Below are 23693 nucleotides of genomic sequence, written 5' to 3' on the forward strand. Positions count from 1 at the left end.
TGAAGGTAAGGAAGGAAGAGATGCCAAGTAGAGCTCTGTGAGTTTGAGGCTAGCCAGGGCTACAGAGGGAAATTATGTCTAAAACAAAAACAAACAAGCTGGGCAGTGGTGGCAAAAGCTTTTAATCCCAGCACTCAGGGAGGTAGAGGCAGGCGTATATCTCTGTGAGTCTGAGGCCAGCCTGGTCTACAGAGTGAGTTCTAGGGCAGCCAGGACTGTTTCAAAGAAAAGCCAAAACAAGCAAATAAAAAAACAGCAGCAGCAACAACAAAAATCTTCCAATGCATGTATATAAGACATAAAATCCAACGCATATTTTAAAATCCATGGAGAAGTGCAACCTTGAAGTCCCTGATTTCCAATTTTATCAACTTACCCCAAAGAGGCTTTTCAAATGAATTCATATCACAAATCCACATGTTTCACATCATCTGTTGAAAAATAAATTTCCTAAAATCAGTAAATTTCAAAGTAACTCTTTCCTGTTCCCTTTCCTCCACTATCCTATACACCCGACTTAGGCTAGCTACCCACTTGAATGCAAGGGTCATTAATTATCCAGCTACTTCTCTGAGTAAAGTACCTGGAGCATAGGCACTCCAGTTAATGTCTATTATATATATACACATATACATATATACATGTGTATAGTGTATGTATGTACGTGTGTATATGTATATTGTGTATGTGTGTATGTATATATATATATAGTATGTTACTGAGAACTAACAGCAAATTCTCGTTTACTCTTTATTTCATACCCAAAATTTTCATCATATTAGACTCCAGTGGAATTCTAATGATAATTCTCTACTAGGCCACCTATTCCTGATTGGACCATGCCAACCGCAGCCCCTCTATTTACCTTGCCAAAGCACAAGACTAAAGCATGATCAATGGGACCTGTAGGGAAATCTGTCAGAAAGTATTGGGGAAAAAGATGACAAAGGAGAACTATTTCTTTCTACTTCTAGATACTCTGAATCAACACAAACTTCAAGTTCTGAAGCTATCTTGAAGCCATAAGAAAAAAAGACTTTGTGGTCTGAGAATGGCAAACTGAATCTGTGGAAAGCATTTGGACCATGGTATCATGAAGCCAGATCAACCTTGAAATTTCCTTCCTTCATATGAACCTCCTTGTGAGATGATAAAACTCTCAGTGATGAGGCACTGTGCTCCTACATCAAAAATCCCCTAATAACACCTTTCAAGCTACAATCATTGATTCAGATGAGAATATATTCTGTGAAAAAAAATAAAAGTGTAAATAGAGGATCTGTCTAGCAGCAGAATTTCAAGATAAATTTAATGACTACAAACTAGAATCTGGTGTAACATTCCCATCTTAGAAATGATATTAAAGTCATGTATCATTTAACAAGGGTGTGTTCTGAGAAACTTGTCATGATGTAGTTTCATTACTGTTTGAGCATAAAACTGTTACTTACATAAACCCAGCAGCAAAGCCTACTACAAATCTAGGTTATAAGGTGTATGTATCATGGTATATTTGGTCCACCTTTGTGTGAAACCCTGTGCATGGCTTCAGCTAATTAACTGAAAAATCACATATTCCCAGTATGTTAAAGTGTCAATTATATACAAGACACTGTTAACAGAGAAAAATAAACATGAAAAAGTTCAGTCTCAAGTATAGTGTGATTGGGTTCCTCCCAAAGACTGTATGTTAGAAACAGGGATAAATGAAGCAATGGGAATAGGGACTCCCATGATGGTATTAGTGTCTTTTATTAAAGAAAGGAGAGAGAGATGTCAACAGAAATACACATTTACTTTTTTGGTTTTGTTTTTTTGAGATGGAGTCTCACTATGTAGCCTTAGTTGGCCTGGAATTCACTATGCAGACCATGCAGGGACCTTGAAATGCCATAGAGTTGTGGCAGTAAACATGGCTACAGCCAGTACCTCAGCCATGAGGCTGGAAAGCTAAGGAATGGGCTGGATCTAGCTACCAAAGCCATGGCTTTAATCCCACCCATATTGCTCAGTAAATTAAAGACTCGTGGTCAAAAAAGAGACATATACAGTAAAAGAAAGATTCAAAGTCAAAGAAAATGTTTAAGTGATTTACAGTGTGATAAAAATATATGCAAGCTAAAAGTTAAAGTTCTTAAAAGTAAAAAATGGAAGAGAGTAGTTGGGTATGGTGGTACACACCTTTAATCCCAACACTTGGGAGGCAGAGGGAGATAGAGCTCTGTGACTTCAAGGTGTGGTACACACGCCTTTAATCCCAGTGCCTAGAAGGCAGAGACAAACAGATCTCTGTGAGTTCAAGGTATAGTAGCATACACCTTTAATCCCAATGCCTGAGAGGCAGAGATAGGCAGATCTCTGAGAGTTCAAGGAAAGCCTGGTCTACAGAGTTATTCCAGGACAAAGATATACAGAGAATATAAAATAAAAGTAAAAATAAACAGAGTTAAAATAAAGCCGTACAAAGATGGAAAATAAACAGAGAATTTTGATACTGTATGCTATTATGTTCTCTTTGATTTGTTTGAATGCCGAGGAAGGAGCAACAGCTGCTAAAAGATATTTGTTTATAAATGCTGCTGAACTAATCCAACATAGATATTTTGAAAATGCCTTGACTTTGAAATTTGATCTAAGGACATGATGCTTTGGAAAGGAGTTTCTTATTTTGTTTTCAGAGGATGAAATCCTGTGGATTGCTTCTATCCCAGTATGGTATGATGGACCACTCCCTCCTGAAAGGTTGCTGTGAACACCCTCAAAAAAGTTACTTCACTCAACTGCCGACTGAAATGAATTTAGCACACAGGTTACAACATAAAAGATCTGATTAACAGCGCCCCCATTCAGCAGGAAGCAGTTTGGAGAGAAAAAACTGCGCCCATGTTCCTAAATATGGTTTATAAACATTCTTTTACATTTAAAGGGGGATATGATATAGATATGAATAATTTGCATTAGTATAGATTTTGCTTTATTGATAGAGACTTAAGGTCAATTTTGTTATATGTATATGTATTTCTGATCTTTATTAAGATATTGTGATTGTGTAGGTCACTTAAAAATGTAATGTATATAGGTTGTTAATGGATAATCAATAATAGTCAAGCTTGTAGTCATGTTAGTTAAGATTTTCTAGATGTACATAGATATATTTTAGATAGGCATTCTTCATATTTTTTAAAGATTATAAAATATAGCATTTTAAATGTTTTAATAACTTAGGGCTTTTCATGACAATGAGACACTCTGCTCCTGGCAGCACCAATCTACTTCAAGAGGAAGATGGGCATTGAAGAGGATCCTTATGGAGTTTGATAGCCATTTGGGCAAGAAACTGTTCTTGCCTGGACTATTGCATAAACTGGACACAGAGAACCCGCAGAGAGAGGACTACTGAACTTGCCTAAAGGTGAGATGATCTTTTGGGGTTCCTGATTCATGAGAGTCTGCGAGACATTTTCCAGGACACAGCAGATAGTGACTGAATTGCCTTTGAAATTTCCTGCTTCATGAAAATGTCTGCTGGAAACTATAGGCCTGTAGGCCGAAGATGGATGCCCCAACCGTACAGAGGAACTTTGGGTGACTGTCCAGGCAACGAGATGTCTCTGTCATTTGTAGAGTTTGGAAGTTGCTTATTTCTTGTTTGCTTAGGTAATATTATATCCTTCTGGAGTCTTTGATGGAGTTAAAGAATATATAGTTATAGTTTTCCTTTGTTATGATAAAAGATAAAGTAGATATAAATATTGTAACTGTAATTCTTACTTGATAACTGTTTTGTTATATGTAATTTTGCTCTGTTAAAGTTAAAGCCTTCTTTTTTGTTTAAACAGAAAAAGGGGAAATGATGTGGGAGTGTCATATATCAATCTGTTGATTTCATTGGTTAAGTAATAAACAAACTGCTTGGCCTCATAGCTTAGAACATAGGTGGGTGGAGTAAACAGAACAGAATGCTGGGAGGAAGAGGAAGTGAGCTCAGAGGCCATGCTCTCCTCTCCCGGGCAGACGCGATCGATGAAGCTCTGACCCAGGATGGACGTAGGCTAGAATCTTCCCGGTAAGCACACCTAAGGGTGCTATACACATTATTAGAAATGGGTTAAGAGGCTGAAACTAATGGGCCAAGCAGTGTTTAAATGAATACAGTTTGTGTGTTGTTATTTCTGGTGTAAAGCTAGCCGTGCGGGAGCCGGGTGGGACGAAAAGCAGGCCCGCAGCTCCCACAACAATGGTTAAATGAACAGAGATACATTTCGTACTTCTTAAGTTAGTTAGATTTTAATTAGGCCACTATTAGTCAGTTGCTTTGAAGGGTAACCCTCATCTTGGAAGGCAACCTGTCCAATTTTCTCATTATGTCTTTTATGAGGATGTGCTTATTAACTCTTTAAAAATCAGGCTTCCTTTTTCTCTGCATAGCAATAAAATATAAAGCTATTAAATTAAACCTTAAAAGCAGGGAGGGGAACTCCAGGGACTGGAGAGAGCTCAGCAGTTAAGAGCGCTGGCTGCTTTTCCTGAGAACTTAGGTTTGATTCCCAGTGCCCACATGGTGCTGCCATCTTCCCATCTCCACACCATGAGAATTCCCTGTTCCAATAGTTTGGTTTCCCTCACTTCCTCACTTTTATAAACTCTCAGATGTGCACAGAGTAAGCTGCCTTCTAAACACCTGTTAAGGGGCTGGAGAGGGGCTCTGAGGGTAAAGTTGGAGAGGACTGGGTTTCAGTCCCTAGCACTAAACATCAGGCTGCTCACAACTGCAAGAAACTCCAGCTCCAGAGGATCGGAGGCATCTGGCCTCTGCTGGCCTCTCCACACATGTTCCATAATTAAAAATAAATCTTTTTTAATATTTATTTATTATGTATATAATCTTCTGTCTGTGTGTATGCCTGCAGGCCAGAAGAGGGCACCAGTCCCCTCTACAGATGGTTGTGAGCCACCATGTGGTTGCTGGGAATTGAACGCAGGACCTTTGGAAGAGCAGGCAATGCTCTTAACCTCTGAGCCGTCTCTCCAGCCCCAATAAATCTTTTTTAAAGCTGGGCATGGTACCACACATCTTTAATTACAGCACCCAGGAGAAAGAGGCAGGAAGATTTCTGAGTTCAAGGCCAGTATGGTCTACTTAGAAAGTTCCAAGTTCCATATCAGCCAAAGTTACATAGTTAAGACTCTATCAAAAGAGAGAGAGAGAGAGAGAGAGAGAGAGAGAGAGAGAGAGAGAGAGAATTTTTGATATTTAATTTACAAGTAATTCTATAAGCTTGTTGAAAATTACAGTTAAATTTCTTACTGATATACAAAAGTAGAAAAGTAAACTTCAGAAACAAAATTAACCTGTTTGGTAATAGGGTCAAATTTTTTTTCCTGTGAAAACAAACCAATAATCACTTACTTAAAAGGAAAGAACTGATAAAACATTAATACTAATATTCCAAAGTTATGGTACAATAAAAACCATGAAATTAAACAGTAAATTAAGGCATGGTACAGGGGACAAAATTCCAACAGTATGCTTGAATGTCTCCCTGACCCTCATATTCCTACCCTGGAAGTTGTCAACTGTAACAAGGACAGGCTGCTTGTTCATCCTGGCCACCTGGCTAATTTAGCCCTGAAATAATCACACAGAAACTGTACTAATTAAAACACTGCTTAGCCCATTAGCTCTAGCTTCTTATTGGCTAACTCTTACATTAATTTAACCCATTTCTATTAATCTGTATATTGCCACGTGGCAGTGGCTTACTGGAATAGATTCAACATGTCTATCTCTGGTGGCTCCATGGTGTCTCTCTCTACTCCGCCTCTCTTCCTCCCAGCATTCAGCTCTGTCTTCCCTGCCTACCTAAGTTCTGCCCTATCAACTAGGTTAATTTATTCATTAACCAATGAAAGCAACACACAAACAAAAGGACCTCCTACACCAGTCAACTACAATTTAGGCAAGGAATGAAGACAAAGGAATGACTCCTTCTCCTCCACACCCCAGGACATTTGCAAAAAATACAGGACGGACAGTTTCCTTATAGGACCAGTCTCATGAAACTGCAGTCCAAAGTTGAGAATAAAAAAGTGACAGCTAAGAAAGAGCATTCCACAAATAATGTCCTAAGCTAGCATGTCAGCAAGTAACTGCAGTTATTTCACTGTGTGTTCAGGAAAGGTTTCTCTGAAGCAGTGTACTGAGGAGATGGGGGGAAAGGAACCAAACACACAAAGGCTTAGATGAAGGCCTTTGAAACTGCCCAGCTCTTGGCTCACATCTAACCACTCCTGGTACCCAAACAGCTCATACTTTCTTTTTTTCTCTGTCTTCGCTGTTGTGGAATATGTGTTTAACTATATAAAGATGTGTTGCATTTGTTTAATTGTGTAAAGATGTGTTTCTGTTTTATTTTGCCTGCCTAAGATACCTGTTTGGTCTAATAAAAAGCTGAACTGCTAATAGCAAAGGAGGAGGTGTAGGTGGGAATTCTGAGCAGGGTGAGTAAGTAGAAGGAGGAATTTAGGCTGGGGAGGGGAATGCCAGGGGCCAGACAGACATGGGAGGAAGAAGGAAAGTAGGGAAGGGAAGGAGGGAGGGAGGGAGTTAGGAAGGAGAAAGGAAGGAAGGAGGGAGGAAGGAAGGATGGAAGTTAGGAAGGAAGGAAGGAAGGAAGGAAGGAAGGAAGGAAGGAAGGAAGGAAGGAAGGAAGGAAGGGGAAATGCCTTGAGGCAAAGCACAGGCGAATAGAAACAAGTTAAATTAAATTAAAAGAGCTAGTGGGGACAAGCCTAAGCTAGGGCCAAGAACTCATAATTAATAATAAGTCTCCATGTCTTTATTTGGGAGCTGGCTGACAGCCAAAAGAAAAGGCCAACTACATATTTATTTGTTATTTCCTCCATCTGAAAGAACCTCTGTGCCAGGCAGTGGTGGCACACACCTTTAATTCTAGCACTCAGAAAGCAGAGGGCAGGCAGGAGAAACCCTGTCTTGAAAGGAAAAAAAAAATAGTAGAAGAAAAAGATGACGATGACAACAACCTCTGCTTACCTAATGTAGCTTCAGTGCTACAGCGGCTGACATGCTGCTGGGACTCACCCTACTCTCTGCCTCTCCACAGCAATTTCATTTCATCAATGCTAACATGCAGTGGTATTTCTATGTGTCAACTTTACCCATTTGACTGAATTCCTGGAAGGCGTTTTTGAATTTGCAGTGCAGACCACAGTGCCTGGCTTAAAGCAATAAGTGTTTAATCACTATCAGACAAATGACTAAGGTAAAAGAATTAAACTTTTCTTACCTCTAATCTTTGACAGGTTAGTCTTAGTCATCTATCATTTGTCTACCACCAGTGATCTAACCCTGAACTTACACATTACAGAGTCTATAAATGACTGTCAGATTACCTGCATTTTCATCTGTAAAATACTGTGCAGTTTTTCAAAGCCACCTAGTAAACACAAGTGATGTGGGAGTGTCATATATCAATCTGTTGATTTCATTGGCTAAGCAATAAAGAAACTGCTAGGCCCATTGGATAGGCCCACCCTTAGGTGGGTGGAGTAAACAGAACAGAATGCCGGGAGGAAGAGGAAGTGAGGTCAGACTCCGCAGCTCTGCTCTCTGGAGCAGACGCAGGAGAGACGCCATGCTACCTGCTCCAGGGAAGACGCACGCTATGAAGCTCCGACCCAGGATGGACTTAGGCTAGAATCTTCCCGGTAAGCGCACCTAGGGGCGCTACACAGATGATTAGAAATGGGCTAAATTAATATGTGAGAATTAGCCTAGAAGAGGCTAGATAGGAATGGGCCAAAGCAGTGTTTAAATGAATACAGTGTCCGTGTAATTATTTTGGGGCATAAGCTAGCCGGAGCAGGCGGCTGGGGGTTGGGGACGCAGCCCTGCCGCCCCAATTACTACACACAAGTATAACCAAGAATACTCCAGTACTGTGTCTACTCCAAGCAGTGGAAATAATAGGTATGCACATCAAGAGTCTGAGTTCCCTGGGTCGGTGTTTAAAGGAAGAAGAATTTTGCTAATGACAGCCAAAAATTAAAAGTTGTATTTAGCATTCCAGCAGGCAACTGCACACAGTAAGTACAACGGTAAAAGGAAACCATATTCCTTAATCACTGGCTCTTATTTCCAACAAAGTGCACTATCTCTATGTACAGCAGTTCTGTAGACAGAAGCTGCTTTACCCCATTTTCACTTACTGACAATAGTTTGTTTATTCATACCACTGCTACAAAGGCCTTTTGCTGGTCTTCATTCTGAGAATCTCTAAACAGACAGCTCTCAAGTACGCATATAAATTCTGACCTCTCAGAACTTACAAGAAAATAAGAAACAAGCCACCATATTTATCAGCAGGGCAGGCAATAACTATGGAAAAACTGTTTATTTAGATGTTAGATACCGGACCCAAAGTCTTTCTCTACTAACGAACTATACCCTTAACTCCATGACAAAAACAAACATCAAAATTTTGTTAGAGAACTGGAAAATATCGTAGTATAAATTTCTCTAGAATTATTTATTTCACCCACTTGTCAATTTTTTACTCATACTTTTCTAGATATTTTGTTAAGTTGTTTATCCAATGTATCCACCTGAGCCTATAATGTTGAAAGACAGGGTCCAATTTGCAATACTGTCTACAAATTAGCACAACTAATAAAACAAAATTGAGTATGCCAAAGTAACTATTAAGAGGGTCAACATTCACATTTTAAAGTGATAAAACTATGAATCATACTTAATATCTAGCTGCTTCAATGTATTTCTATCAGTAGTCACAACTAGTGTTACCTAAGTTTAAAGTGATTTAGCAGAAGAAAAAAAAACTAATTATTGCCAAAATTAGCTTAACTAAAAAAAAATAGAAAAACCGCTATTAACAGGAATGTATGCAGCAGGTGTTCAACAGCATACATGCTAGCTGGCTGTTCTCCCATGTGTCCTACAGACAACAGGGTATGTGTCACACACACAGACACCATCCTCTGACACCATGAGAGATACCATCACCACTGCAACAAAGGCCTTTTGCTGATCTTTATTCTGTGAATCTCAGTGAAATAAACAGACAGTTCTCGCGTATGTATGGCCAATAAATTCTGACCTCTCAGAATCTGCAAGGAAATAAGACAGAAACCAGCGCATTTATCAGCAGGGCAGGCAGTAATTATGGAAAAAAAATTGTTTGTTTATTTAGACATTAGATACTTGACCCAAAGTCTTTCTCTACTACTGAACTATGTATATACTCCTAACCCCATGACAAAAACAAACAACATCAAAAATTTGTTAGAGAACTAAGAAATATCTTAGTATAAATTTCTCTAGAATTACTTATTTCACCCACTTGTCATTTCTACACTCACTATGGGAAACTAATAGCAATTACAGGGGACCCCAGAAAACTGGCTGGCTAGACTAGTCTTAACGGTGAGCTCTGGGTTCAACTGAGAGACACTGCCTCACTGAAGATGTGAAACTCCGTATTTTCAGGTACACATATGCACTCACACTCAGGTGCAAGCAAAACACACACATGCAGGTAATTATACTCTTAGGATGCCTACAGACTGAAAGGTGGCAAACCATCTAAAGGCATATTTTATGTGTAAGTCTACTGTACATTAATAATCATCAACATCTAGTTATGCATAATACTACACATCTCTTCTACAAAAGGAGGCTCCTGTACTAAATGAATCCTAAAATTTCCTTCTGGGACAAACTTTATAGACCCATAAAATATACAGCCACGTAGGTAGGGCTCCACCTTAGAAGGAATTTTGCATTTGGTTTAACAATCTGTTGTTATCGTCTTGAAACTTTTAACAGTTTTTTTTAATAAAGGAACTCATTTTTTTTATGTCATTCTAAACTCAGATTATACGGCTAGTCCTTTTCATTGACATTCAAACACTGTGACTCCATAAATGTATACTTACAAGGTTCTAGACACAATGGTAATTTTAAAAACCAGCAAAACTAAAAGGACCTGGTTTCCATTAGTTTCAGAGTAATGACTTTCAAGAATATAGTTAAATCCCTTTACCGTCCTAGATCCACAAATTACTCTCCCTTTCACAATAACCAATTGACCGCACCAAGTCTTTTCCTTGGGGCAACTTTCAGACTGTTAACATGTGCAGAACTATACCTTCCCTCCCTCTCACCCCAAGATTTGAGATTAAATTATGAATATTTAAAATGCAGGGCATCACACTTGGAAAACAAAAACTGACTTCTGAGTCAAGTACAGCATCAGAGCCTGTAATCATGACCTTGTAGGCTGAGGCAGGAGGATCACGAATTCAAGGCCCTCCTTACTAAAGAGCAACACCCTGACTCAGTATTTTTTCTTCTGGCTTCTCTAGCAAATGAAATCCTCTCCTGCTCTCAGTAAGCACAGTCAAGTTCACTCTTCATGCTCAGACAGTCACCAACTTGGAGCATGACAATTTCCCATTTACCCCATTGTCTTTCACAGATACAGGCCCTTCAGTCACACACATCTTCCCATTCCACAGACAGATCATGCCCTCTCCTGCTCCATGGCCTCTGCACGTACTAATCCTCTTATTGAGAATCCTCTTATTACCACCCTTTACATGAAAATCTTTTGACTTCTGGGGCACCACTGAGATGCCATTTCTCTATTACTTACTTGCTTCTAACTCTGTATGCTTCATTGGATCACATGAACAACAAAGACAGAAAGCATCTGCTTTGTTCGTCCTGCATTCATAGTACTTGGGCCCACAGGAGAAAATAAAAATGTGTTCAATCTTTTCAATCTTGTGGGTCCCAACTGCAGGTATTCCCTTAGATTTATGCCTGAGCCCTCTCAACCTCTCCCTATTTTCATTTCTAGGTTAAAGATTCTATCTTAAAACTGCAAACTTAACCTTTCCCAACAAGGTTCAGTCCTTCAACTATGGCACCTGCAGTAAAGTCCACCTGGAGTCATTCTCTGGCACTCAGAACTGGACATGTCTTGAGATATTCCCTGAGGAATGGGTAATTCAATGACAGTGTTTGCCTAGTGAGCACTCTGGGTTCAATTTTCAGCACTGAAGAGAAAAAAGAAAACTCAAATACATTAATTGCTCTAGCTATAATCCTCCTTTTCCTCCATATTGTTAATAATGATATCCTTTTAGAGGTCAAGTGTCAAAATGTCCTTTCATCCATTGATAATGCCTGATTACTTTTCTACAAATGCATCTGAATATTCCTGTTGCCACGTGGGGCCTCATTTCTTATCTATGGTCTTTTGAAATAACAATTATGTATTTATCTCCATGTATACTCAATATGAATTCCAACCATATCATTAAATGTTTTCGTCAATCTCTTCAGCTCTCTTCAGTGCTCTTCACGCTTCCCAACATCCACACTTTCTACTTGGTATTTCAAAGGCCGTCTCAAAGCCAGTGTAGCAGCACAAACCTGTCATCCCAGCACTTGGAAGACCAGGAGTTCAAAGTCAGACTGTATACAGCAAGACCATGGCCAACATGGAAGACCACATGAGTCCCTATCTGAAACCTCTCCCTGGCCTTCAAAGTCCCTCTCAACGTTGCCCAGGCTACCTTAGCAAGGCAATCTAGTTTGACAGCCAAATCTATAAACCTGGAGCAAGACTGACATGTTAAAAGATGACAAGGGGACTGGAGAGCTGCCTTAAGAGGTTAAAAGCACTGGCTGTTCTTCTAGAGGACCAGGACTTAATTCCCAGCACCCACATGTTAGCTCATAACCACTTGTAACTCCAGTTGTAGGGAATCAGATACCCTCTTCAGGCGTTAGCAGGTACCAGGCATGCAAATGGTACACAGACATACACGTAGACAAAACACCCAAACACATTAAATAATTAAAAAAAAAATGACAGGAAAATCAACTCCACCACTTAACCTATCCACATCCTTTAATCTTATAAAGACCAAACAAGTTCACGTAAGTAGATTACTTAAAACAATGCTTGGCACACAACCAATACTATCTACTGTGTTTTACAGCCACATTTTCAATTATCAATAACCTGCACTCCAACCTGCTGAAACTGACTGACTGTAGCACCCGTTCTCCTCAGTCTTTCCCTTCTGAACTCACAGTTCACCACAGGGTAAGAATCAGCTGATAAGTTTGCCAGTTTTGCAAACCTGTTCTCATTTGAAAGCACTTTCAGTCAAAAGCTTCTTTTCTTTCCATCTCATGCCCTGAAATGTCCCAACGTTTACTCCTCAAAGAATTTCCAGCCCCGTTCAAAGATTCTCTGCCTACTCTCCCGTCCACTTTCTCATTCCCAATTTACAGATGAGAGAACATCTTGCCACACTATCTCTATCGCCAGTGGCAATGCTGTTTTAGGGTTTTTTGTTTGGTTGGTAGGTTGGCTGGTTTTGCTTTCTTGAGACAGGGTCTCTCTGTGTAGACCTGGCTATCCTGTAACTCATTCTGTAGAGCAAGCTGGCCTTGAACACACAGTAATCAACCTGCCTCTGCTTCACTAGTGTTGGAATTAAAGTTGTACACCACCACCACCTTGCTATTTTAGTTTTCTTATGCTTCTATTGTATTCTCTTTGCATAAAAATATTAAAAATAACTAAAAGTTCTTCCCCTCTAATACAGAATATGGACTTTAGTCTCCAAGTAGTCAGGCCTCGCTATTAGAAGTGTAGCCTTCCTACCCTCTTAGGGCACCTGCTATACACAGAAATAGGTAACACTAGTATTTGCTAATAACTCACATATTCCTAGGAATTGTAAAATGAGAGCTTTAATACTCCCCCAAATTGCCAGGTATAGTGGCATATGTCTTTAACCAGTACCTGTGAGGCAGAGGCAGGCAGATCTCTGAGTTTAAGGCTAGCCTGATCTATATAGCAAGTTTCAAGACAGCTAAAGCTACAGAGTGAGACCCTATCTCAAAAAAAAAAAAAGGAAATCAAACAAAAAAACCTCCAAAAACTGCTTACCCACTCTTCAATTTGAACAATAAATTACCAAGTACATTATATAATTCCAAAAACAACTAGGAACTTAAGTGTGCATGTGGTGCCACCAATCAGTGCGAACCATTCCTTTCTGTAAAGGAAAGTGGGAAAAACAAGCAAACAGAAAACCAAAAACAAATGGTAACTGCTAAAGACACAAAAATATAGCAAGAACTGGACCTAAAGAATAGTCTTCAAATCATTTCTCCGATTTCCAGAAAGGTCTTATCCAGTGTCTGCTAGTGTTTGGACCCAGGGACAGAAAACAACTTAGGGAAGAAAGGTTTGTTTCAGATGTAGCTTCAGAAGGCTGCAATCTAGCACAACAGAGTTAGTATAGTAGAAGTCAAAGTAGCGGAAGCATGCAGCAGAGGCTCCCAGCAGGTTTCCCAGAAAGCAGAAAGATCAAACAGAGCTAGAAGTAGGTGTAATTTCCAAAGGCCCTCCTCTACTGATCTGCTTCTACAGCTTTTGGAGAATGCTCTAGAGCCTTCAAAACAGCACAATCTGAGAGCCCAGCATTCAAAGCATGAGCCTGTGGAGGTCACTTCAGGCTCAATCCTTAACCCTGTGCCTAGAGAGCTTTACAAACCCCCAAACAGTGTGTCCTCAACAAGTCAAAGATGACAATGACTTATAAATTATTCTTATAAAAAGGTAATTACTGAGTAATTTTTAAAGGTTACTGTATTTCTTTCTTTCTTTGAGGATGAGTATGTGTGGAGGTCAGGTGACAAATTATGGTAGTCAGGTCCATCATAGGGGTCTTAGGGATCAAACTCAGTACACCTAGATAGAAGACAAGTGCCTTAACCCTGTGAGCCATCCCTCCAAGCCAATTATAATTTCTAAGAACTTAGAAGAATTAAAAAAAAATCAAAGAAAAAACAGATCACCTTAAGTCAGAGCTGTCCTCTCAACTCTCATTACTTTTGCTCTATATACCTTAAAAATATTACAGATGTTCCTATAAAAATACAAGGAAAACATCAGGAGGAAAGTTAAATTGGATATCTAATCACTGGCTTAATGTTTTAAAAGGAAGTGGGTCTATAAAACAGCTCAGTAGGTAAAGGTACCTACCTCCAAGTCTGATGACCTGAGTTCAATCCATTTATCCCAAGGACCCACATGGTAAAAGAAGAGAACCAACTTCGGAAAGTTGTCCTCAAACCTCCACATGTGCGCTGTGGGCTTGTACGCAAACACATTGGCACAATTTTAAAAGTAACTAAATTCTGTTTTCAATAGAAGCAACTAGTAGTACCAGGCAATTGTAGTCAAAATATAGTCCCTAGACAACAACCTGGTATCTAGTCCATAAGAAGGCTTGGAGTAAGCACTCAGAAACCAATATACAAGACAAAAAACTTTTAAGATAGAAATTATATATGGTAACTTTCTTTTTCTTGCAATTCATATTTTTATGCACTAAAAATTACTTCATGTTAGACAGGAATGTCTAATACTAACTCTCCAGGATATATTTTCTAACAGTAAAATAGATACATAAAGATGGGGGATAGCACACATAAACATGAGAAGCCTAGGTTCTGTTGTTATTTGTTCATCTGGTAAGCTTGGAGAAGATCACTTTTAAAGACTAGAAAGAGGTGGCAAGCAGGCCATCAGCTTCAGTACAAGAACAGTGGCACAAATAAGAAGTCTCTGTGATTTGTTTTTACCCCTTGTTCCCCAGATCTGAAGCAGATGATGCCAACAACCTAGAAATGAAAACAGGCAGAAACAAGTCCCAACTGAAGCCCGCTTGGTTATTCAGAGGACTAGGAAAGAGACAGTCCAGCAAGACAGTGGTTTTAAGAAGAAATTCACCAAACTCCTAGAAGAACTGAGGTAAGAAGGCTTTACATTCATAATCCTCCTCACCAGGGCAGCACTCCAGAGCTCAAGGTCGGCAGTTGTGATAAAATATTCTCACAAAACAACTTAAGAGAGAAAGGGCCTACTTTGCCTTATAGATCTGAAAGACCACAGTCTAGTGTGGTGGGGAACACATGGCAACAGGGAGAAAAGGCATGGTGTCAAGAAGCAGAAGGCGAGCTGGTCACAATGCACCCACACTCAAGATGCAGCCTATGAATAGGAAGCAGAACCAGACTATAAAGTCTCAAGGCCCACCCCAGTGACCCACTTTCTCCATTGAGACTCCATTTCCTAAAAGTTCACAACTTTCCCAAACTGTGTTGTTAGCTATGGCCCAAATGATCAAACATTTGAACCTACAGGGGACAATTCACACTCGAACCACAATAGGAGCCAGAGCTCTCATCCACATTAGTTTAACAAGGCACCAGTCCTTCCATACAACCTCACTTGCGCTGTGAGCCTGTACTTCTGATTTCTCTTTTTGGCTTGTTTTTCAAGACAGGGTATAGGGTTTCTCTATGTATCAGACCTAGCCGTCCTGCATCTTACTTGTAGACCAGGCTGGCCTTGAGCTCACAGAGATCCACCTGCCTCTGTCTAGTGAATGCTGGGATTAAAGGTTTGTGTCACCACGTCGGGCCTTCTGAATCCTCTTAGTGACAACAAGGTAGTAACTAATGTTCCTCCTTCATTTCCTCTGCTGAAGTGACAACCCCTCCAAACTCTAGTGAAAACAGAAAGCTTAAAAAAGAACTAGCATATCAGAGAACATGAAAATATCCAGATTTTAATCACACACACACACTAGTCCAAGAAATGTAGAGTTCAAACTAAAAGAACACCAATAGTACTAAAATTACCAATTTTACAATAGCTTGACAGAAATGCTTCAACAATTACAATGACTCTCTAAACAAGTTTTTAAAAAAAAAAAAAAAAGCCTAAGCAAATAAGTAGCAGATGAAGACCCAAATGGAAATTTAAAAAGCTGAAAAATATAAAAAGTAGGTGGGTGCCTTCAGGGACAGAGGAAATACACAGGAAGCCAGAGTAGCACAAAGTATCCAACCAGAACAGCAGAAAGATTGAAGAACAACTGGCAAATCACAGACACTCTTAAACAAGAGCTACTGCTCAAGCTGTCAGTCTGACGAGGAAGGGGAACAGAAAAATTAGGCTAAAAATGTACTCAAAAAATAATGGTGAAAACTCCCTAAATTTGACAATAGAATAAGGCTAAAGATTCGGAATGCTAATTGCATCCCCAAACAGGATAAACCCAAAGAAATCCATACCAAAAGGTACAAGCATCAGAAAACATAAAAACAAAAGAAAAAGCTCTAAGAAGAATGAAAGACAAGAAAGCCACAGAGGAAAGGTGACTTAAATGAGCAAATTTCTTACCTGGAACCACAAGGCCCAGATGGGAAAGCAAGTGCTTTTGATAGACTGGAAGAGAAAATTAAAGGGAACTGATAATCTCACATAAAGGAAAAGAAAGGACTTTTTCACATTTTTTTTTTTTTTTTTTGGTTTTTCGAGACAGGGTTTCTCTGTGGCTTTGGAGCCTGTCCTGGAACTAGCTCTTGTAGACCAGGCTGGTCCCAAATTCACAGAGATCCGCCTGCCTCTGCTTCCCGAGTGCTGGGATTAAAGGCATGCGCCACCACCGCCTGGCTTCACAGACCTATCTTAAAACAATGACAAGTTCTGAGCCAAGCAAGGGTGGTGCTCACCAATAACCCCAGCACCAGGACCAGAGGCCAGAGGATGGTCAAGATCAGCTTGGTCTTCATAGTGAGTTCTAGGCCAGCCTGAGCTACAGAGTGAGACTTGCTCCTGCCTATCCTATCCCACTCTACCCCTGAAAAGTGCTTAAAAATCAAAAGAAAAAAAAAGAATTATACCCCAGAACAGTATAGAGTAAGATGAGAAAAAAGTTTAAATGTTCCTGAAATCCACAAGTCTGAAAAAGAAAAACCATCCCATTAAGTCTAGACTCCACTGCATCATTTAATGCTGCCCCGTTCTCTTGTCAGCTTCAATCTACTTTGGGCCTGTCATACACTAATCACCCAATACATGCTAAGTGAATAAACCGAGCATGCTGTAAGTGTCCACTCTTAGTGCATCCCTTTCCTCTATTTTACCCAAGTATGAGAAGGGCATGTAGTACATAAATGAGTATACAAACAGTGTTATTACCTCTGTTGTGTTATTTTTCATAAAATGAGAGCCTACTCCCAAGACTAGATGATTTTATCTGGTCGGTGGAAGTTATCCATAAACAAACAGCAAAAGCCTAGGTGCAGTGGGCCATACCTCTAGTCCCTGCACTCCTGGGCTGAGTCAGAGAGACAGTAACTGCCCAAGGAACAAACCTGTCTCAAAAAAACAAACACAGCAAAAAAGAAAAAGCCAGCATTCCTCCAGGCCAAACTTATGAAAAACAAGACAGATTTCAGAAAAATGTCACATACCAAAGACTAGGCGACATGCTGCTTAAATATAATGTAGTATCTTGGATTCGATTTTGGAGCAAAGGACCATATTAATGGAAAATTAATGCTAAATCCAAATTTAGCTTTTTAAAAAACACCTTATGAAGGGCCAGAGAGATGGCTCAGCAGTTAGGAGAACTGGTTTCTCTTTCGAAGGACTTGAGTTCAATTTCCAGCACCAAATGGTAACTCCAGTCCCAAGGGATCTAATGCCTTCTGGTCTACTGGCACTGCATGCACAAGGTGCACAGACATACATACAAGCAAAACACCAATACACATAAACACAAATAAATCTTTAAAACGCACACACACAATAGGTACTAACATATGATTAAAATTTGAATTTATTAATATAATTTCATGTTACTAAAGAGAGACAGACAGACCTATTGGCCATATAAACCCTGTACTTGGTAGGCTAAAGCAAGAGTATCACCAAGTTAGAGGTCAATGAGATACACCATTTCAACAAGGGGGCTGCATAGTGAGAACCTGTAGCAAAACACACACACACATCCACACACGCGGGCGCGGACCCATGTGACACACACCAGGCCTGTTGTTGGCTCAGGTTTATAATCCCTTCCTTTGGAGAGGTGAGGCTGAAGACTTCTGTGAGCTGAGGCTGGCCTAGGTCACAGCGAGAGACCCTGTCTCAACACAGAAACACAAACAAGAGAGTAGGAAGGGAAGGTCGGTAAACCATGCCAGGAGCAAAACTCTCTCCAGGTAGCTAGAATTCCCAGAAGAGAGCCTACAAGCACCTTCATTTTAACTCTGCCTCATGGTCTCACCAGGAGCCACTGAAACCAGTCTCACCCATTTACTCAGCGCACAGTTACTGGGTGTCTATAACTTATCAAGGGCTGTAAAGTCTACAGGAACATATGGCTAGGGGAGAAAGCTACAACAATCTCTGCTTTCGCTAAGTGTATAAACTCCACTGAGGAAGACACTTAACATTTGCACAAACGATGAGCGCTCCCAAAAGCTGTACAGTCTGCTGCTTAAAACAAATGGAGCCAGAGAGAGAACTTGGTGGTACAGAGCACTGTCTGCTCTTCCAGACAACGCAGGCTCCTTTTCCAGCACCCACATGGCAGTTCACAAGTATCTGTAACTCCAATTTCAAGGGATCTGAACCCCTCTTCTGGACATACATGCAGGCAAAACATCCATACGTATTTTAAAAAATAGTAATGAAATAAAACAGGTACCAAACAAACCAAGAAACATTCTCTAAACCCATTTATCATTGACTTTTCAATAAAGGCTTCTCAGGTTTCAAACCACACAAAACCAGGAATTCTGTTAAAACAGATACTAATTTGGTCGACGTGGATGGGTGTCTGAAGTATCTCTTTGAGACTCTCCAGGTAATGAAGATATTTCTAGTTCACGAACCACATTTGAAAGAATTACCAAGGCTCTGAGGTACCACGGGAAGACCTTCAAACTGTCCTGTAAAACGCAAGCTCCCGAACTCTGTCTTTCATTCACCACAGTATTCCCAAGCCCTAACACTCACTCAATAAATATTTACCAGGTAAGTAAATGGATGGACGGTCAAGACTAGCACTATTCAATTGCTGCACACTTGGCTCATGAATCCTTGAAATGTGGCTACTGAGTGAGCTCAGCGCTGAACTTTTTAAATTTAGGTAACCACATGTGGTCAATGGCTACCCCCAAAGGACAACCCTGGGCCAGGCACAGACCAGAAGGAAAGGGCACTTAAGCACAAAGTCCCCTAGGTCTGACTCTCAACTCTGCAGCGTGGCGTGTGACCTGGAAACTTGAACTTCTTGGGACCTCATCTCCATCTATGAAAACTAGCACAAGATCTCCTATTTCTTGGAGTTCTTAGTAAGATTAGAAAGAAACGTACTACTTACTATTAAGCACAAAGTGTGGTTTAGGTGACATTATCTGTCCTCCAGAAACAATTCAAGATCACGAAGACTATTCTGACTTCTGCCCGCACGTACCAGAAATGCCCAGCGAGTTTGGTTTCAGTGGCTTTGAAATAAAGCCAAGGTCATAAATTTGGTGGGGGGCCAGAGGGGGTCCTCTCGGCAAGGCTGACTAGGTGAGAGGCAGTGACGAGGCAAGTCATCCCGATTCCTGGCCGGTCTCTCACGGCATTGTGCTGCGGGTGAGTGGCCTCTCTCCTTCATTCATTCCCACTGCCCGGAGCCCGCTACTTCCCGGGCACAGACCTCGGCCCCGGCCTGCGCACCCTCCCCCGTCGCTCCGGACCCGCCGGGGTCAGCCCGGCACCGCGGCAGCAAGTCCCACTCGGCCGAAGCCAGGAGCCATGTTTAGCCCTACCTCTGTCAATAAAACTAAACTTCCGTCTTCCGAAGAAAAACGGTTCCTAACTCAATGTCAAACTAGGACGTCAACTCGCAGCTCTGCGCGGTCGCCCGGCAGAGGGAGACGCCGCGCGCCGGGCAACCCGGGACTCCCCGCCGCCGGACCCCGCTTCCCGGCCGGCCGCGCGGCCACAAAGGGCCGAGGACGCGGGCGCGCCGGAGCCTCCGCTTCGCCCCGTTCCCGCGCCACCGGCAGGCCTGCCGCGCACTCACTCACCTCGGCCCGCGCGGCGGCGGGCGCTCCTCAGGCCGGCGCGGGCGGTGGCGGCGCGCTCCCGCGGGCCGCAGCGCGGGCGCTCCTCTCGGGCCGCCGTCCGCCGCGCCGCCTCCACGGCCTCTGCCGGCGGCGCCCCCGCGGGCGGGCGGGCCCGGCCCGAGCTCCGCCTCCGCCGCGCCCGCCCCCCAGCCTCGGCGCCGCGGCGCGCTAGTTCCCGCCGAGCCTCATGCAGCCGCGGCCGGCGCTCGCCCCGGCGTCTCGGTCAGCGCGGGGCGCGCGCGCCAGGCCGCCCGGGCGCAGTCCTCGCGGGCCGCTGCGGCTGCGCGGGGGAGGCGGGGGCCGCGCTCACCGGATGCCCGACCCCTCCCCCGCGGCAGGCGCCCCTTGGCCGCCGCCGGCTGCGCCCCTGGCCCCGGCCGCGGTTGGTTCCGGCGTGTCGCCGCGGCCGTCGCTTCCTGTCCCGCCCGCCCCGAGGCGCGGAATCGGTGTGTCGCGGCCGGGGTCTCGGGCAGAGAGGTAGCCCCACCTGTGTCCGGACAAAGACGGCGGCGGCAAGTAGAGCTCGGGGAGCCAGCCGGTCGCGGGCGGCAGAAATCGAAGGCGCCTGTCGCTGCGTTCAGGCCCGGGGCGCCGCACGAGGCCACGCCTGATGCGGAGCCACCTGTGGCGGGATGAGTGGTTCGGGCGAGCCCGGCGCCTGCGACTGAATGCACGACCGAGGGTGGGCGGTGAGGGGAGGCCACCGGCCCGCACCGCCGGAAGAGGCCGCCGGACCTCGGGGGACCAGAAAAAAAAATACGCCCCCCCCCCCCCCCCCGCGCCGCTGCCGCAGAATAGGGGACTGCTTGCTCAGGCCTTCCACCCCTTCCACCCCTCTCCCTGGTGAAGCCGACCTCACTACTCATTCTCAGAACCAAGCTTGGCCTCCCTGCACCGTGCAAGATAGAGTCCTGGGCCCAGACTTCACCCCGGTGCAACCCACCAACCTCCCGCCTTTGCGTTTTTCTCAATAGCTCATTGAGAGGCTTGTATATTACTACTTGCCAACCACGAGCAGGAACCACGCGATAAGACCTCTATAGATGTTAGTGGCCCCATTTTAATCGTTTAAATCTATATTGTCAATCGATTGAGAGTGGAACCTTGTGAGGAGCCTTGACTTAGGGTTCCAGTTCTTCAAAAAAGGACATTCAAAACTATCCCTACGGTTTTACTATCTTGCTTTACTAATCTCCTTATTTCAAGTACTATATTGGAAAGCAAATCCACCTCCCAAGTGCTGGAATTACAAACTGGGCTACAGTGCCTGCATGGCCTAAAAGGTGCCATTTTAAAAAGTACTAATGTGATATTTTGAAACCAAGTCAGTCATGGCCTGGTAATGGTCCACACGGGAACTATAGTTTGAATAAAATGTGACCTTTAAAAGAAAAATATGTCCAAAAGAAGAGAACGATGCACTTGCTTGGAAGAAAATATTTTTGCAAGCAGTATATCTCATACAGGATTTGTATTCAGATTATGTCAGAGAACTTCTCAAACTCAATAAAGAAGGCTAGCAATCAATTTACAAGTGAATGAAAAAATACACATTTTATCAAAGGAAATATGTAGATGATTATAAGTAATGTTCAGTATCATTAGTCACTTAGGGATATGCAAATTAAAACCACAATAGGAAAACTCTTCACACCCACTACAATGGCTGCAATTAAAAAGGTAGACACCCAGACAAGAATGGTTACTGAGGAGGTGGACAAATTACAACCTTCGTTTATTATGGGACTGTAAAACCGTAGCCACTTCGGAAAAGTGTGCTGGGTTCTTAGAAAGTTAACACAGGGCCCTGCAATCTCACTTACAGACGTTTCCCTCAGAAAATTGAAGAGGTTCTTCTAACTTGTTCACAAATATTCATGCCACTATTTATAATAGCCAAAAGAGAGAACAATACAGATGCCCAAGAATTTCTGAAAGGATCAATAAAAATGCATATGCAAAGGAGCAAAGTACTCATTAAAAAATATATATCCTACACTTAGGTACTTCAAAAACAGTAAGCCAAAACTGACCATAATGGTTCATTTCTGTAACACCAGCACTGGGGTGTACAGGGCAGGAGTGAGAGTTTAGACCCCCATGTTACATGACTAGTCTGAGAGCAGCCAAAGGAGATTTGGTGTCACAATGATAGTAACAAGCTAAGTGCAAGAGACTGATGCAAAAGAGCACATACATGATTGAACTTCAATAAAATACCCAGAAAAATCACACGGATAATGATTGGCAGTTGCTTAAGGCTGGGGGTAGGAATACAGGGACTGACCACAGACTAGAACAGAGTAACATAATGACTGCAGCTGAACCAAAAACAATTGAATGTGCATTTGAGATAAGTGGATGTTGATATGTCAAACTGCCTCACTAAAACAAGTTTTTAAACATTTCTTGTGTTCCACTAAGAAGCCTAAAATAACAATACCTTTTGCGTCTCATTAGGAAATAATTTGCAGTTAAATAAGGACCTAAACACAAATAGAAAATGACGCGGTTTGTATTGTATGATGTAATAAAATGCTCTTTCCTTCACAGGCTGTCTAGCCAAGTACATTTATCCCCATCACCTCGGTTTCCACCTACTACTAGTCATTCAAAAATGTGTTTTGTCTTTATTCATTCAACAGGGTAGGAAAGGGGCATGTTTAAGCTGTAGGTCCCCAAGTGGCGGCAGTGAGCCATGGGCCACAAGACCATGGCAGGCCGCAAAGGAAGTCGGGTCCCAGGTAGGGGGCTGTGCAGTGAGTGAGAGACAGAGACCTATTAGTCGCCTCATGCAGAGAAAGTGGGTATTTACTTAGTGGGTTATGGAAGGGAAAGGTGTTAAGGAGAAAAGGGGAAAGCACAGAGAGAGGCAGAGAGAGAGAGAGAGGAGGGGGAAGGGAAGAAGTGGGGAGAAGGGAGAGAGGCAGGAGCTGCCTTTCAGGAGAGAGATGGAAAGGAAGGAACTCAGGCTGGAAGTGGAAGGAAGATCTACTTGTCTCTTAAAGGGATAGGACAGACCATTACATTCCCATCTCATAATAAAAAGGCAGGAGGTTAGGCACAACAGGTTAAAGGAATTAGAACGGCAGATTCTCAAGACTGCTTCCTGCTTATTTGTGGGCGTTGTCTTTGGGGGAGAACCTGAGAAAGCTGGGTGCTGGTCACATCTTGGCGTAGCTGGTCTCTTTGCTCCTATCTGGTGTTTGTGGTATAGAAATGTCTGGCTTCTCTTACACCTGTTTAAGGTATTGTCAGAAGAGAGGGCAAAGTTAAGTTTAGGGGAAAAAAAATTTAGGACCAGGGGCTCGAGCGGGGTGTATCTGACCTGTTTAAAGTGGATCCTTCAATTCAGCTCCCTGGAACTCACAAGAATTTTGGGGGTTTGTGAAAGCGTAAGTTTTAGCATATTTATATCAGAATGACTGTGACAGATATTTTTGCATAATGAAAATATCTTTAAGACTATGAAAGGCAGCATGAGAGAGAAATTTGAGGTGCACTTGTCTTCACACCTTTATAACTTGCAGGCACACACCTTAATAATTTGTTTGTGTTTTGCTGAAATTTGGTGAGGTTGTCCTCATAGAACCTCTCAGCTGTCAAACTGCATCAGAGATCTTTAAAAAGGATAAAATTT

The 23693-nt window shown here is 42.4% G+C and overlaps 1 protein-coding gene across 3 annotated transcripts in view; it reads right to left on the reverse strand.

The window, feature by feature from the left end:
* Galnt1 (polypeptide N-acetylgalactosaminyltransferase 1) overlaps nt 1–20298 on the reverse strand; it is a 65749-nt gene extending 45451 nt beyond the window's left edge. The window contains exons 1-2 of one of the 3 annotated variants that reach the window (XM_075969192.1): nt 20015–20298; nt 377–431 (exon numbers count right to left, since the gene is read on the reverse strand). The gene's annotated coding sequence lies outside the window, so the exon portion shown is untranslated. Of the gene's footprint in view, nt 1–376; nt 432–19317; nt 19336–20014 lie in introns of those variants that run through there. The other 2 variants (XM_075969190.1, XM_075969191.1) reach the window with 2 other exon arrangements.
* Between the last annotated feature and the right edge of the window lie 3395 nt (nt 20299–23693).

The sequence above is a fragment of the Microtus pennsylvanicus genome, chromosome 4 (genome assembly GCF_037038515.1).
Source record: "Microtus pennsylvanicus isolate mMicPen1 chromosome 4, mMicPen1.hap1, whole genome shotgun sequence".
Lineage (NCBI taxonomy): Eukaryota > Metazoa > Chordata > Mammalia > Rodentia > Cricetidae > Microtus > Microtus pennsylvanicus.